This window comes from Scylla paramamosain, chromosome 4 (assembly GCF_035594125.1).
Source record: "Scylla paramamosain isolate STU-SP2022 chromosome 4, ASM3559412v1, whole genome shotgun sequence".
Classification (NCBI taxonomy): domain Eukaryota; kingdom Metazoa; phylum Arthropoda; class Malacostraca; order Decapoda; family Portunidae; genus Scylla; species Scylla paramamosain.
The window spans coordinates 6920001-6933267 of record NC_087154.1 but is presented as its reverse complement, the minus strand read 5'-3'; the positions used below and the strand labels follow the sequence as shown (position 1 = coordinate 6933267).

General features: G+C 40.7%; 1 long non-coding RNA gene across 3 annotated transcripts in view; it reads left to right on the top strand.

Moving 5' to 3' along the window:
- LOC135099564 (uncharacterized) overlaps positions 1 to 13267 on the top strand; it is a 226580-nt gene that overhangs the window by 149204 nt on the left and 64109 nt on the right. Inside the window, exon 4 of one of the 3 annotated variants that reach the window (XR_010268142.1) lies at positions 6355 to 6429. The exons of the other annotated variants lie outside the window; for them this stretch is intronic. This is a non-coding gene — a long non-coding RNA (uncharacterized LOC135099564). The remainder of the gene's footprint in view (positions 1 to 6354; positions 6430 to 13267) is intronic. 3 annotated transcript variants of the gene reach the window in all.

Sequence of the window (13267 nt, the reverse complement as noted above, 5' to 3'; positions counted from 1 at the left end):
AGCCAACAGTCATAAAAGGGAGTGTTCATTAAACCTGGCATCTAGGCTGTACCACATAAGAAAATCGGAATACTGAAAAGTTCAAGAATCTGAGATGTGTTGGTGCTGCCTATTGGCGAAGCTCAAGTTGTAGTAAACAAGGAAAGTAAAAAGAGGATAGACTCGCTAATTGATGGGCAAAGAAGTAAATATCCCTGTGAGCTTCTGCGGGAGTGTAAGGGAAAGAAAACGTGAAGATAGTTGCTGATTTTTCCATTACCGATATAAAGAAAGTAGGAAGTTGTAAGTAAAAGTGCCACGGTAGAGGGAAAGGTATGTGTTTAACGAGTTGGGAGGAACTGTTAAGATAAAAATAAATGGGAAAAATGGAAGTAAAGAGTTAAGATGGAATATGAAGGTGGGGGTCATTAGGGAAGGAAAACTGCTGAAAAAGACTCGAACTTTTCATCACTGTTTAGAGGTTATGAGTGGAAGAACTTACCCGTAACAATAGATCTTCTTGCAAGGGCGAATCAGATTTTTCATAAAGGGAACAGCTGGAAGGGGAGAAGAAGTGGTACAGACGATACAGAATTCGGGACATCACCAAGGTAGTTATTAGGAGCACAGATATGAAATTGCCCTCTTGGTCCTTTTTATAGAGAATGACATATGTCATAATGACATATGAATGACATATTAACTTCCTCCTCTGCAGAGGAGGAAGTTAATCGAGTGCCGTTAAAGAGAAGGGCAGGTTGATAAATGACCAGGCTTTGTGATGTAAGACTAACACATTCTCTCTTCTCCACCCAGAAATACAAATTTAAGTCGGACGCTTTGTATCATCTGATGGGAAGTTAAGCTTGATTTGGGAATTCAACTGTCAAACAACGATCAGAAATTATGGACACTGCTACCGTCACTCAAATTCACACTGGAAGGGGGTGCGCTTTGATTTGCGATAGGATCAGAATAATTTATGAATAGTAAAAGACCCCTGGTGATGTTTGGAACAGGAAGGAAATATAAATAAAATGCACTTTGGGACTTGGATTAAAAACTCTCATCATCCGCCACACCAATAGATTGTCTAGAAAGGAAGCTGATAGGAAGAGAGGAAGCCGGGAGTTTATGAAATTGTATTATTGTGTATGGAACTTCATGAGAGACTTATAAAGGAAGAAGTTCTGCAGTGTGTGAAATAATGGTAGAAGCGGTAACCAAGACCAACGATACCTTCTGTGCCCTCTCTAAGCAACAATGTATGGCTTCACTGTTAAAATAGAACTACAGGCACTGAAATGTTTACAATACTAGAACACTTCTGTTACTGTACGTGGGAACTTTCTAAATCATGGTCTGGACATGCACCACAACGTTTTATATGAGGAAAAACCATTAAACCATTTAAATTTAAGCACCACAACGTTTTATATGAGGAAAAACCATTAAACCATTTAAATTAAAGGGAATGTGAAGACCGTAAGGAGACCTCCCTTTGTGGATGTGATCAATATAATAAAGTATACTAACGATGTTTCTCCTTTGACCTTATGACCGGCACTTCTAATAAACCCCAAATATTCAGGAACAAGCTAAAACAGTTGCAGTATATAAAGGCAACAGGAGAAAAAGTTGGCTATGTAATAATCTATCTTTGCTCAGACTGCTGCCATCACACCATCACAGAATACTCTCCTGTCAATACCAACGTACATTAGTATTGAAGTTCCCATTCAACTGCTATTCAACAATGACCACAAATTTAAATCAGGGTTATAAATTCCACTAACTCTCAGATATCATTACCCTACCACCAATGGAAATATAAATAAAATACACAGCCACATAAAGTCCTTCAGTAGTCTAGTGTGGCCCAGAATCGTCTCCTGTCTGGTTTCTAATGCGCCCTTGTGCCATTACGTGGAGGCCGGCCTGTGTAACGAGGCCTGGGGGCAGGTCACCTCTCGTGCTCCATTAAGCCTGTGTTAGTTGCTAATTGTGTGTACTCACCAAACACACACACACACACACACACACACACACACACACACACTCTCTCTCTCTCTCTCTCTCTCTCTCTCTCTCTCTCTCTCTCTCTCTCTCTCTCTCTCTCTCTCTCTCTCTCTCTCTCTCTCTCTCTCTCTCTCTCTCTCTCTCTCGATGGCTGCCACACAAGACATCAGTAGTGTTCATAGGTCAGGAAATGGAAGAAAACGTTCGTAATAATTTATCTACCAGTCTTACGCCGCCTTTAAAGGAGGTAGCAGAGACGAGACGCCAAATTTATCTCTGCAGGAACAAACACATAAAGAAAGGAGATCTCCGGAGGGTGGTTTCCAGGGTGTTTCCATGGAGCGTCTCCAGTCTCCCCAGTGTGGTAATAATGGTAGTGGTGATTGCAACAGTAATGGACTGAATGCTCCTGCTCAGGCTTCAGTTTATCTCAAGTTCCCAAACCGTCAGCCACGTCAAGGAAATGATTACTGAATCGATCATTTACCAAGCCAGCGCTCCGCCCGCCTATCTCCCGAATCCATCCAGTTTATCTATCAGCCTGCTTGCTTCCTTCTCTGCCTGCTTCCTTGCCTGTCTGCTTCTTTGACGACCTGCCTGCCTCGCTGACTGCTTCCCTGCCTGTCTATCTATCTGCTTCCCTGCCTGCTTGCTTCCTCTACATCCTGTCTGCCTCTCTGCCTGTTTCCCTGCCTGACTCTCTACCTGCTTCCCTGCCTGCCTGCCTCGTTGCTTGTTTCCCTATCTACCTACCTATTAGTTGCCTGCTTGCCGGTCTGCCTGGCTAACTGTCTGCTTATCTGTCTGCTTGTTTGCTCGCCTGTCTGTCTGTTTATTCATTTGTCGCGTGTTTGTCTGTTTGTCCGTCTATGTATTTGTCTACCTGCTTGTTTTTTCTGTCTATCTGCTCCCATTCTTGGCTGTCTGTCTTGTCTTTGTGTATGTTTTCCTGTCTGCCAGTTTCCCTACCTGGTTAATTCTCTCCCTGTCTGCTCTGTTACCTTTCCGAGGGCCTGCTTATCTGCCTTACTACTCGTACTTCCCTCTCTGCCTGCTTTCCTGCCTGCTTTCCTGCCTACTAACCTACTTCTCAGCAAACCTATTTATACGCTCCTCACCAATGTAAAGAATTGTATTATAAACAGAATCTAATGTCCGTCTACACAAGCCGCTGCAGTGGTGACGCATATGGAAACAGGATGCGACTTCCCGCCACGGTTAAGAATGAAGGCGAGATTCCTCAGAGAGACAATCAAAGACAGTAATACAGTTATCGGTAAGACGCGCTGCAGCCTTAAGTGTGACCTACCGAAGTGGGGCGAGACTCGTGGAAGGAGTGAGGGGTATCGGAGGAGGAGGAGCAGGAGGAAGGAGTCACCAGGAAGCTCTTGATTATATTACTTTCTTGGTCGTGTTCACCTCGTCACTCACCTCACTTATTCCTGCCATCACTTAACCTACTTAATTACGTACTTATCTCCTTTTCCTGTCTCTCTTTATACGTAAATGCGCTCAAGTGTTTCCTTAACTCGCCCCTTACGTTGCTTTCGGTCTTCCCTTTCTTTTATTTTCCTTTTGGTTCTGTCCTCTTTCCCACTTAGTTGTGTGTATTTTTTCTCGTCTTTCTGCTGCCCTCGTTTTCCTTTTATTTCTCTTTCTTTTTCGTAACCCACTTGTGCTTTTGGCCATACTCGTTTCTTGTCTGTGTAGATGTGTTGTCTTGGTGTTTTGTCCTCCTTCTCCTTCTCCTTCTTTTTATGTGTCACACGTTTTCTGTGTCCTGAATTTCTTTTTGTCTTGCTTTTTTTCTTTTTGTGTGTACGTGAGGGGGTAAGGTCAGTCTCTCTCTCTCTCTCTCTCTCTCTCTCTCTCTCTCTCTCTCTCTCTCTCTCTCTCTCTCTCTCTCTCTCTCTCTCTCTCTCTCTCTCTCTCTCTCTCTCTCTCTCTCTCTCTCTCTCTCTCTCTCTCTCTCTCTCTCTCTCTCTCTCTCTCTCTCTCTCTCTCTCTCTCTCTCTCTCTCTCTCTCTCTCTCTCTCTCTCTCTCTATATATATATATATATATATATATATATATATATATATATCTCTATCTATCTATCTCTCTCTCTCATCCAGACGCCTCCGTAAGCTCCTTAGCGATAAGTGGATGAGATGCGGTACGTTTTCACAAGGCGGACAGGCTCCTCTCTTCCCTGTACAGGTGGAAGGTAACTGCCCAGCTTTGACTCCGAGGAATTTCAGCTCTCGGCAATTCTTGGGTCGTGAACTAATCCCAAGCGGAGACAGATTGGCCTTGTCTTCCTTTCGCGCTCCACATCCCGGGCAGGACACCGAGAGCCAGCCAGCCAGTGTGGTGAGAAACGAGTGTGGTGACATATCTAACCAAGTTTTTGTTAAAGCAATAATATCAAAGCTGTGTGATGTCTGGCTTGATTTTTACTTGACTATGTATGAAAAGAGTTTTGTTCTGCTGGGAAATGTTAAGGTTGATGATGGTCGTTGTAGTGATGATGAATTATAGGTTTGTTTTTCTCTGGCCATATACGTAGGGAAGATTTTTCTATTCTGCAGGGGAAAGTACTCACTAGAGGTTGATGGATAATGATGGTGGAGAATTCTGAGATTGCTCTTCTCTGACCACATGGAGAAAGTGTTGTAGAGGATTATGTTGATGGTAATGATGATGAGATTGGTTTCCTTTCGTTATTTATTTATTTTTTTTTTTCCGTGATTTTGTCGTGGGGTTAATGTCCAGATTGAAAAGATTATCGCAACTTCTTTTAAACTTTACTTGTAACAGATTGTAAGTCTCTGTAAAAAAATAAATAAATAAACTAACTTGCAGTTAAATATGAAACATAAAACTTTATTGAATCTCGTGTGCATTATATTTAACATTAATTCTCTGGTTCGAGATTTTTAAGTATTTATGTGTTTTCTCCTGCTTGAGAGTAAATAATGAGGAATAGGTGGGCGCGTACTCCTCACCGCGCCAGGTAATACACAGCGATGAGGCATTAATCCCAGCCTGCCAGCGGCCCTCGTTATCTCAGTGAAATGTTATTGGGGAGAGTCACGGACGAATTTCGGGAGTATACAGCAACCTCGTAATGACCTCAGGTACCCTTGTTAATTACACCGAGTAGATGATGCATTCTCATACCCACATACATATACATACATAATTTCAAGGTAGCGGGAAAAAGCAAACTTATTTTGTGTTTCATGGAAGAGTCATTAAAAGTTTCCTCGATAAGAAGATTGCGAAAAAGCACCTTTAGGCGACCACTCAACGAAAAAAAAAAGTAAGGGATGTCAGGTTACATCACGGGAAATTCGAAGTCTTGTCACTACAGGCAAACCGAAAAGTCTGGGTGATTGCTCCAGGCGACGGCATTTCATTAGAATAAAACAAAAAACGCTGGATATCAGATTACGTCTTGGAGAATTTGAAGACTTGTCACAATAGGCCAGCCATACTGGGTGTCTGTTCCACTCGACGTCATTTGATTAAAACAAGCACTATAACTGAACAGAAAAAGGTCTACACCACTGACCATTCGACCACCTCCCGCCCATGAGCACTGTGTCACAAGAGAGGTGGGTGAGAAGACTTGTTGTGAAAGGAAAGTACCATCGTGAGAAATAATCTTTATTTTTCGGTTATGGAAACAAAGTACCATCGTAAAGATTAATAGGTATTTTCTTTATCCATGAACACACGGTTAGTCATGATCTAGTACGAACCTGACTAAGAAATTCGTACAATGTTATAGAGTGTTAACCTGTAGCGCCTGAAAGAGAGAAAAAAAGCAGGACACCGATAGAGATCAGCCAAAAAGTAAGTAATAATAAATGAATAAATAAAATGAAATATGATAAAATAAAGTAAGCAGATAAAGTAACAGGGTAACACTAATAATAAGATAAAATATTACTGGTCAGCAAAACAGTTATCACAAACCAATATTCCGTCAGAAGTAGACAAGACAGAGGCCTACAAAATGAGATGGACATGATAAAGAAACTAGATACTAGCGCCAAACTGCAACAGGCGACAGGACTAAATTATATTGCAAGCCAAATAAAGAGAAGAGTCAGTCCCTTCCTCCTTACTAGCGTATGCAGTAGTTGTATAACATGTGCAGGCTTACTCTTGCATAGAAAGTGGCTTCCTTTTATACGAGTACGTATATGTAAAAGCATGTATTGTTCATCTCTCACATCTAAACTTCCTAAAATGTTATGAAACCAAATCTTTCAACAGCTTCCAGTCAACTCTATTCCCAAATCACTGTTACAGCACTTCCCCTTGAACCTTTGCATATTATAAGTGCTGCTTCCGTCCCTTGCAGCATCGTCGGGGCGTAGCTGTTATGTGTGTCATGCGCAACACCCACGTCACTCAGCCACCCACCCATCACCCAGAGGTGAGTTATTGCCGCAGTACAGCAAGACACCCACGCCTCCCTCACCTCAGGAAACGCATTACTCCTTTCCATGTTATCCTCCACAGCAGAACATCATTGTATCATCCAAGAGAGAGAGAGAGAGAGAGAGAGAGAGAGAGAGAGAGAGAGAGAGAGAGAGAGAGAGAGAGAGAGAGAGAGAGAGAGAGAGAGAGAGAGAGAGAGAGAGAGAGAGAGAGAGAGAGAGAGAGAGAGAGAGAGAGAGAGAGAGAGAGAGAGAGAGAGAGAGAGAGAGAGAGAGAGAGAGAGAGAGAGAGAGAGAGAGAGAGAGAGAGAGAGAGAGAGAGAGAGAGAGAGAGAGAGAGAGAGAGAGAGAGAGAGAGAGAGAGAGAGAGAGAGAGAGAGAGAGAGAGAGAGAGAGAGAGAGAGAGAGAGAGAGAGAGAGAGAGAGAGAGAGAGAGAGAGAGAGAGAGAGAGAGAGAGAGAGAGAGAGAGAGAGAGAGAGAGAGAGAGAGAGAGAGAGAGAGAGAGAGAGAGAGAGAGAGAGAGAGAGAGAGAGAGAGAGAGAGAGAGAGAGAGAGAGAGAGAGAGAGAGAGAGAGAGAGAGAGAGAGAGAGAGAGAGAGAGAGAGAGAGAGAGAGAGAGAGAGAGAGAGAGAGAGAGAGAGAGAGAGAGAGAGGCAGAGGCAGACAGCAAACCACACAGAAAAAGAAAAAAAATACGTGTACGTAATGGAAATTTTCTTCCCACCTAGAGAGAGAGAGAGGGAATAGATAGAGCGAGAAGAGAACAAAGATAGGAAAAGAGAAGAGAAAATAAAAGAAAAAAGAAAAAAAGGAACAAAATAAAAAAAGAAGAAGAAGATAAAAGCAGAAGAAAAGAAAAAGCAAAGAAGAAGAAGAAGAAGAAGTAGAAGAAAGAAGAGAGAGAGAGAGAGAGAGAGAGAGAGAGAGAGAGAGAGAGAGAGAGAGAGAGAGAGAGAGAGCTTGGAGACAGACAGTGGGGTAGGGGGCGGCGGATTGTAAAGACTAATAGCCAATCCTGAAGTTGAATCGAATGTTTTTTTTCTTCAAATTCGTGGGTAGTTTTCAATTTCGTGGAATCTCTTTAGGATATTGGAGTCTCTCTCGATCAGTTTTCTTGGAAGGGTGTTGGGTGTTTGTCGAGAGGGAAGGTATAAAGACTTGTCGATGGTTGGCATTGTTAGATGTGTCCTCCTCCTCCTCCTCGCTCTGTTTTCTGGTCCACTGGAATTAGAAAAAGGGAGAGAAATATACGAGGAAATTATGCTGGCTTAAAAGTACAATCTCGCACCTGCACCTGCCCCGGCCAACGCTCCACACCCCATCGTATTCCTTCTCGCTGGAAAAGTGTTGTTTATTTTCAGGGTAATCCGTTTTCATGGTAATACATTTTCAAGGTATCTTCCTGTGAGCCATTTGTGAGGACAGTGATGGATGTATGCCTGGCTTATTTTGTCGTCCTCTAATAGTATGGCACTGCTGCATCGTCTTGGATTGATAAATAACTTAGTTCTTTGTCGTTTGTGTGGTAAATGGTGTCTTGAGTGCACGCGAGTATTTTGTGCATGGAGAAGAAACTAGAATCGAGATGTGTACTGATGACTGTGCGATTTGAAAGGTAGTATGATTGGTTTGGTTGCTAAGACTTTACATCCTAGTCTGTAAATTGGATGTAATCGTCTGTTTTCATTTATCGTTATTATTACCTCTCCTACTCATGCACAGGGTGTTGTGTAGCAATGACGAAGCATTTTTTTTTTTTGGCGTATTTACTTTTTTTTTACTTTTTTTTATTTATTTATTTATTTATTCATTTATTTTTAGACATTGTGCAGTGTTATTTGTTGTTACAGTATTAATGTCAACAAAATATGGGTTACAATTTTTTACTTCTTACTGCAGTTTAGGTTTGACTGTGTTGTTATTCCTTTCTACTCTGTTAGGTATTATTTATTTATGTATTATTTATTTGTTACGTACTTATATGACTCATGTTCAATATATATAAAGAATTCTCTGCAGCTAAAGATCATTTTACTTTTATTTCACTTATTCTTCCTGAAGCGTAGCCGTTGATTCTTACGTTTGATGTTCCTGCCTCAGAGGAAATGGATTGTTTCACATAACAACCTCCTGTGTGTCCATTCATTCAAACTGACATTCATTTATTCGCCCACCAAGTCAGGCAGTCAGTTAACCAACACACGGACACACATGCGCACACACACATTGTTACAACACCGACGCCAGATCCTTTGTTTAGCTCGCTATAGTTCTCATGTTGTTGTTGTTGTTGTTGTTGTTGTTGTTGTTGTTGTTGTTGTTGTTGTCATCATTGTCATTGTCGTTGTTGTTTTTGTTGCTGTTGCTGGTGTTGTTGTCGTCGTTGTCATCTCGTCATCCCTGTTGTTGTTTTCTTTGGTTTGTTGTTGTTGCTGCTGTCGTCGTCGTCGTCGTCGTTGTTGTTGTTGTTGTTGTTGTTGTTGTTGTTATTGTTGTTGCTGATGTCATCGTCTTTTTCGCCGTCATCGCAGTCATTGTTGTTGATGCTGTCATCGTTGTTGTTGATGCTGTCATCGTTGTTGTCGCGGTTGTTTTTGTTATTTACTGGCTAGATCGATGACAACGTTAATTGTCTTCTCTGTTGTTCCCAGGATTTATTAATTGTTGAAGGCCAGCGTGGCTCAGGGGCGGCATCTCGTGGCTTGCTCGTCTAGATAGATCCGTCCTTGACAAGTTGAAGATGATTAACTGAAATTATGCTGGAGATATATAAGCTATTGTTGGAATAAATACTGTATATTTCCCTTAATCACCAAAGGAAATAAATTTCATTTAAAAGATTAAAAACAATTATCATTGAGATCAACTTCCTTTCAAGTTTTAGGTAGGATTATGATAAAAAAAAGTTATTACTGGAGGATTAATGTAGATCCCTTATTACAGGAGAGATGGGAAACATAAATAATTACTTCATAATCAGATTGTGTTGCTGCCAGTTTGAGATACGATTAATCTGTTCGTGACGTCACGGTTAATGTATTCGTGACGTAACGGTAAGTGATGCAATGCCGAGGTGAAGATCTTGTGGTCAAATTATTTCATAAAATTGTTTTCATTTAACAGAGAAATTAAATATGCGAAGACGATACATAATGACTTAGGATAATATTATTTCAAACAACTCTTGAATATTGTCAACTGATATTGAACGTGGCACTCGAGACTTCTCGCCCCAGGTCTTCCCTTTCCTTTATTTCCTCAGCGGCAGCTTGGTCACAGGATCACAGCAAACTTATAAGCTATCTGAGATTTTCTTGACAGAATAATGTAACTGTAAATGTTTTAAGAAGCATGTGTAAGGAGGTTATAAGAATTTCGGTAATGTAGTATTGGATTACTAGGTTAGTGCATCTACGTCTCCATTTTCCAATAAAATTTTGTATATTAAGAGCGACAAAGGATTTCTTGTCTTTATGATCGATAGGTATAAGTGGATAAATGGAGAATAATAGAGAAAAGTTTTACAGATTCAAGAATAAACAAGAATCTTCAACTCGGCAGGGATAATTAGTCCATGTTTCTATTCCTGGAGCAACACGAGTCAGGTCAACCCCATCTTGAAGAGAGATGGCGGCGGCCAGATACAGGACAGAAAATCGAATTGATTCCTGAGAGAGAGAGAGAGAGAGAGAGAGAGAGAGAGAGAGAGAGAGAGAGAGAGAGAGAGAGAGAGAGAGAGAGAGAGAGAGAGAGAGAGAGAGACGCACAAACTGATAAGTAGTTCATTTATACACACACACACACACACACACACACACACACACACACACACACACACACACACACACACACACACACACACACACACACACACACACACACACACACACCACGCGGTTATTTTTATCATTCCACGAATAGGAAGTTGACTAATTAGGTGAAGGACACATCCGTGGAGGAAAAGTTTTCAAATTCGTCACTGACCTTCACCTCAAAAAGCGCTCTTCGAATTTCATCCACAAGAGTTACGTACTTACTACTCTAACGAAGAGGAAACACAAAACTCTGAAAAAAAAATAAATAAAAGAGTAAAATATGATGAAAATAGAACACCTGGACTACATTTTTACCTGGATTCCACCTGTAATGTCTTTCTATACAGTGATTGCGAAGCGTTCTAGTGTGTGTGTGTGTGTGTGTGTGTGTGTGTGTGTGTGTGTGTGTGTTGTGTATTAGTGCGAGTGTCGGTGCGAGGATGGCGCAATTACAAGGCCTTGGTTGGAAGGGATTCGTGTCTCTGTGCGCTGTAATGGTGCTTTGTCGGTAGCCTGATGTCCCTCCTTGCCATTCATGGAGTGTAACGGGCGGGCGGCGGGAAGAGGCGGGAAGGACATGCGCTCGTGTCTCTCAATTTGCGGTGACGTGAGTATGAGGTGCTTCACCACACACACACACACACACACACACACACACACACACACACACACACACACACACACACACACACACAACAACAACAACAACAATAACACAACGCAACACAACACAACAAAATTTCACCGGGCATTGCACAAATCTTTCCTCTCCGCCGCGCGCACAAACAAGAGCATCTTCTCATTGTGTTTCCTAGCAAAGCACAGACTGTTCGCCTACTCAGTTTGAAGGAGTCTCGTCCGTCTGGAAGGAGGCATTCTTACACTGAAAATAGAACAAATGAACATATAGGTCCGGTTGTAAGTAATGCAACAACACGGCATGTGGTGAAGATAGTGTTTATTTATTTTTCGTGTCAAGGAAACTGCCAATAAGAAAATAAAAAAGAGGAGCCGGCCCATTTTCGCCTCTCAGAAAGTCGAAGCAAAAGTAAAAATGACCACTTACGTTCTGGAAATGTCTTGATGCTCCTCTCTAGCAACACTTGGGTCGTTGGGAAGAGGAAAAAACAGAAACCGGTGGAAATGTCCAGAGATTAACGATAAAGGGGATGAAGGAGTAAAAGTTTCTGAGGCGATGGTCACAGGCTACGATATTGCTACCTCGGACTTCTGAGAGAGCAAAGAAAAAAAAATACAATAGAATAAGAACACATGTTGCTAGGGCAATAGAAAGGAAGAGCAATACAGAGTAATGACCGGAAGAAATGGACGTGTATCATTTATATTTTCTTTTCTTGTATGATTATTGGAACGAAGATTTAAGGCGTGTAGAAGAAGCTCCGTTGAAAATATTTGAAATTGATTTTCCTTTCAGTTTTCTCTCTGGTAAAAAAAAATAATAATAATATATTATAAATAAAGCAACGTTCGTCAGTCAGCGAATAGTCTCCACCTCGTTATCTATCTATCTATCTATCTATCTATCTATCTATCTATCTATCTATCTATCTATCTATCTATCTATCTATCTATCTATCTATCTATCTATCTATCTATCTATCTATCTATCTATCTATCTATCTATCTATATATGTACATATATATATATATATATATATATATATATATATATATATATATATATATATATATATATATTTTTTTTTTTTTTTTTTTTTTTTTTTGTGTGTGTATTACTCCTTAGTATAATAAAGCTTTGGCATATGCCTGTAATGAACACAGCTACACATCAAGCTTATGTTAATTTAAGAGAGAGAGAGAGAGAGAGAGAGAGAGAGAGAGAGAGAGAGAGAGAGAGAGAGAGAGAGAGAGAGAGAGAGAGAGAGAGAGAGAGAGACTAAGACTAAGAGATAGGTACACTCAACCAAAAACAGAAAATTGAAGGTTTGTGAACAAAAAAAAAAAAGAAAAATACAATTAAAAATACATAGGGAAACTAATAAACAACGGAACTATACGCGAAAAGAATGAAAGAATATTCATTATATAAATACTTATTACTGAGCATGGAAAGGCGTGCAGGGGGAAAGACAGACAGCGTGCAGGGAGACACAGCTACTCGAGAGCATTCGTTTGTTCTTTTTGTATTGTCGCGTCGCGAGACAAGACGAGGCTCTCAGAGGAGGAGGAGGAGGAGGAGGAATGTTGACAAAAAATTCCTTCGTTACGTCTTTTCTAGTTTCTCTTCTCAATTACCACCACCATGTCCTTGTTCTCGTTATGGTCATCCTTTTATTTTTTCCCCTGCTCCTCCTCCTCCTTCAGATTATGTAAAGAGGATTAATATAAGATTTTAATAACGCACTAATTTATGAGAAAACAAGCTTTTAATATTCTCTTAATGCCAATATTACATGCTCCGTTCCTCCCTGTTTATATTTGAAGAAACATGTGAATATTAATGCAAATAAGGAAGATGATATTACGGTTTTCTTTACATGTCTTGTTTCTTGCTCGTAAAGGAATATGATGGTTGCTGTTGTATTGATTTGTAATGGTGGGATTTTCTACTGCTGTCTGAGCTCCAGGAAGACTGTTTTAGGAATAGTCGAGAAAAAAATTTCGAAATCTTAATTAGGTTCTAGAGTCGTGTGGCAGCAGGATAGGGAATAATATGAGTTTGTGTCAATTTGTGCCGACCAAGTACTTAATGTTTTTTTTTTTTTTTTGTCCGGGAGACGGACAAGCAACAGAAAAAAAGAAAATCACTAATGATACTGTTCTCCTCCCTCCCTCACACACACACACATACAAAAAAAAAAAAAAGAAGTAAAACAGGAAACAGGAGTAGAGGAATCACCTTTGTGGTGATAACCATGCACGCTAACCTTGATGCTAATTTACGCCGTGATGTCACGTCGTTAACAAGTAAAAAGTAAAGGGAATGCTGTTCAATCCACGGGGCAGTTTTCCCAGCCTTCACTTTGCAACACTGCT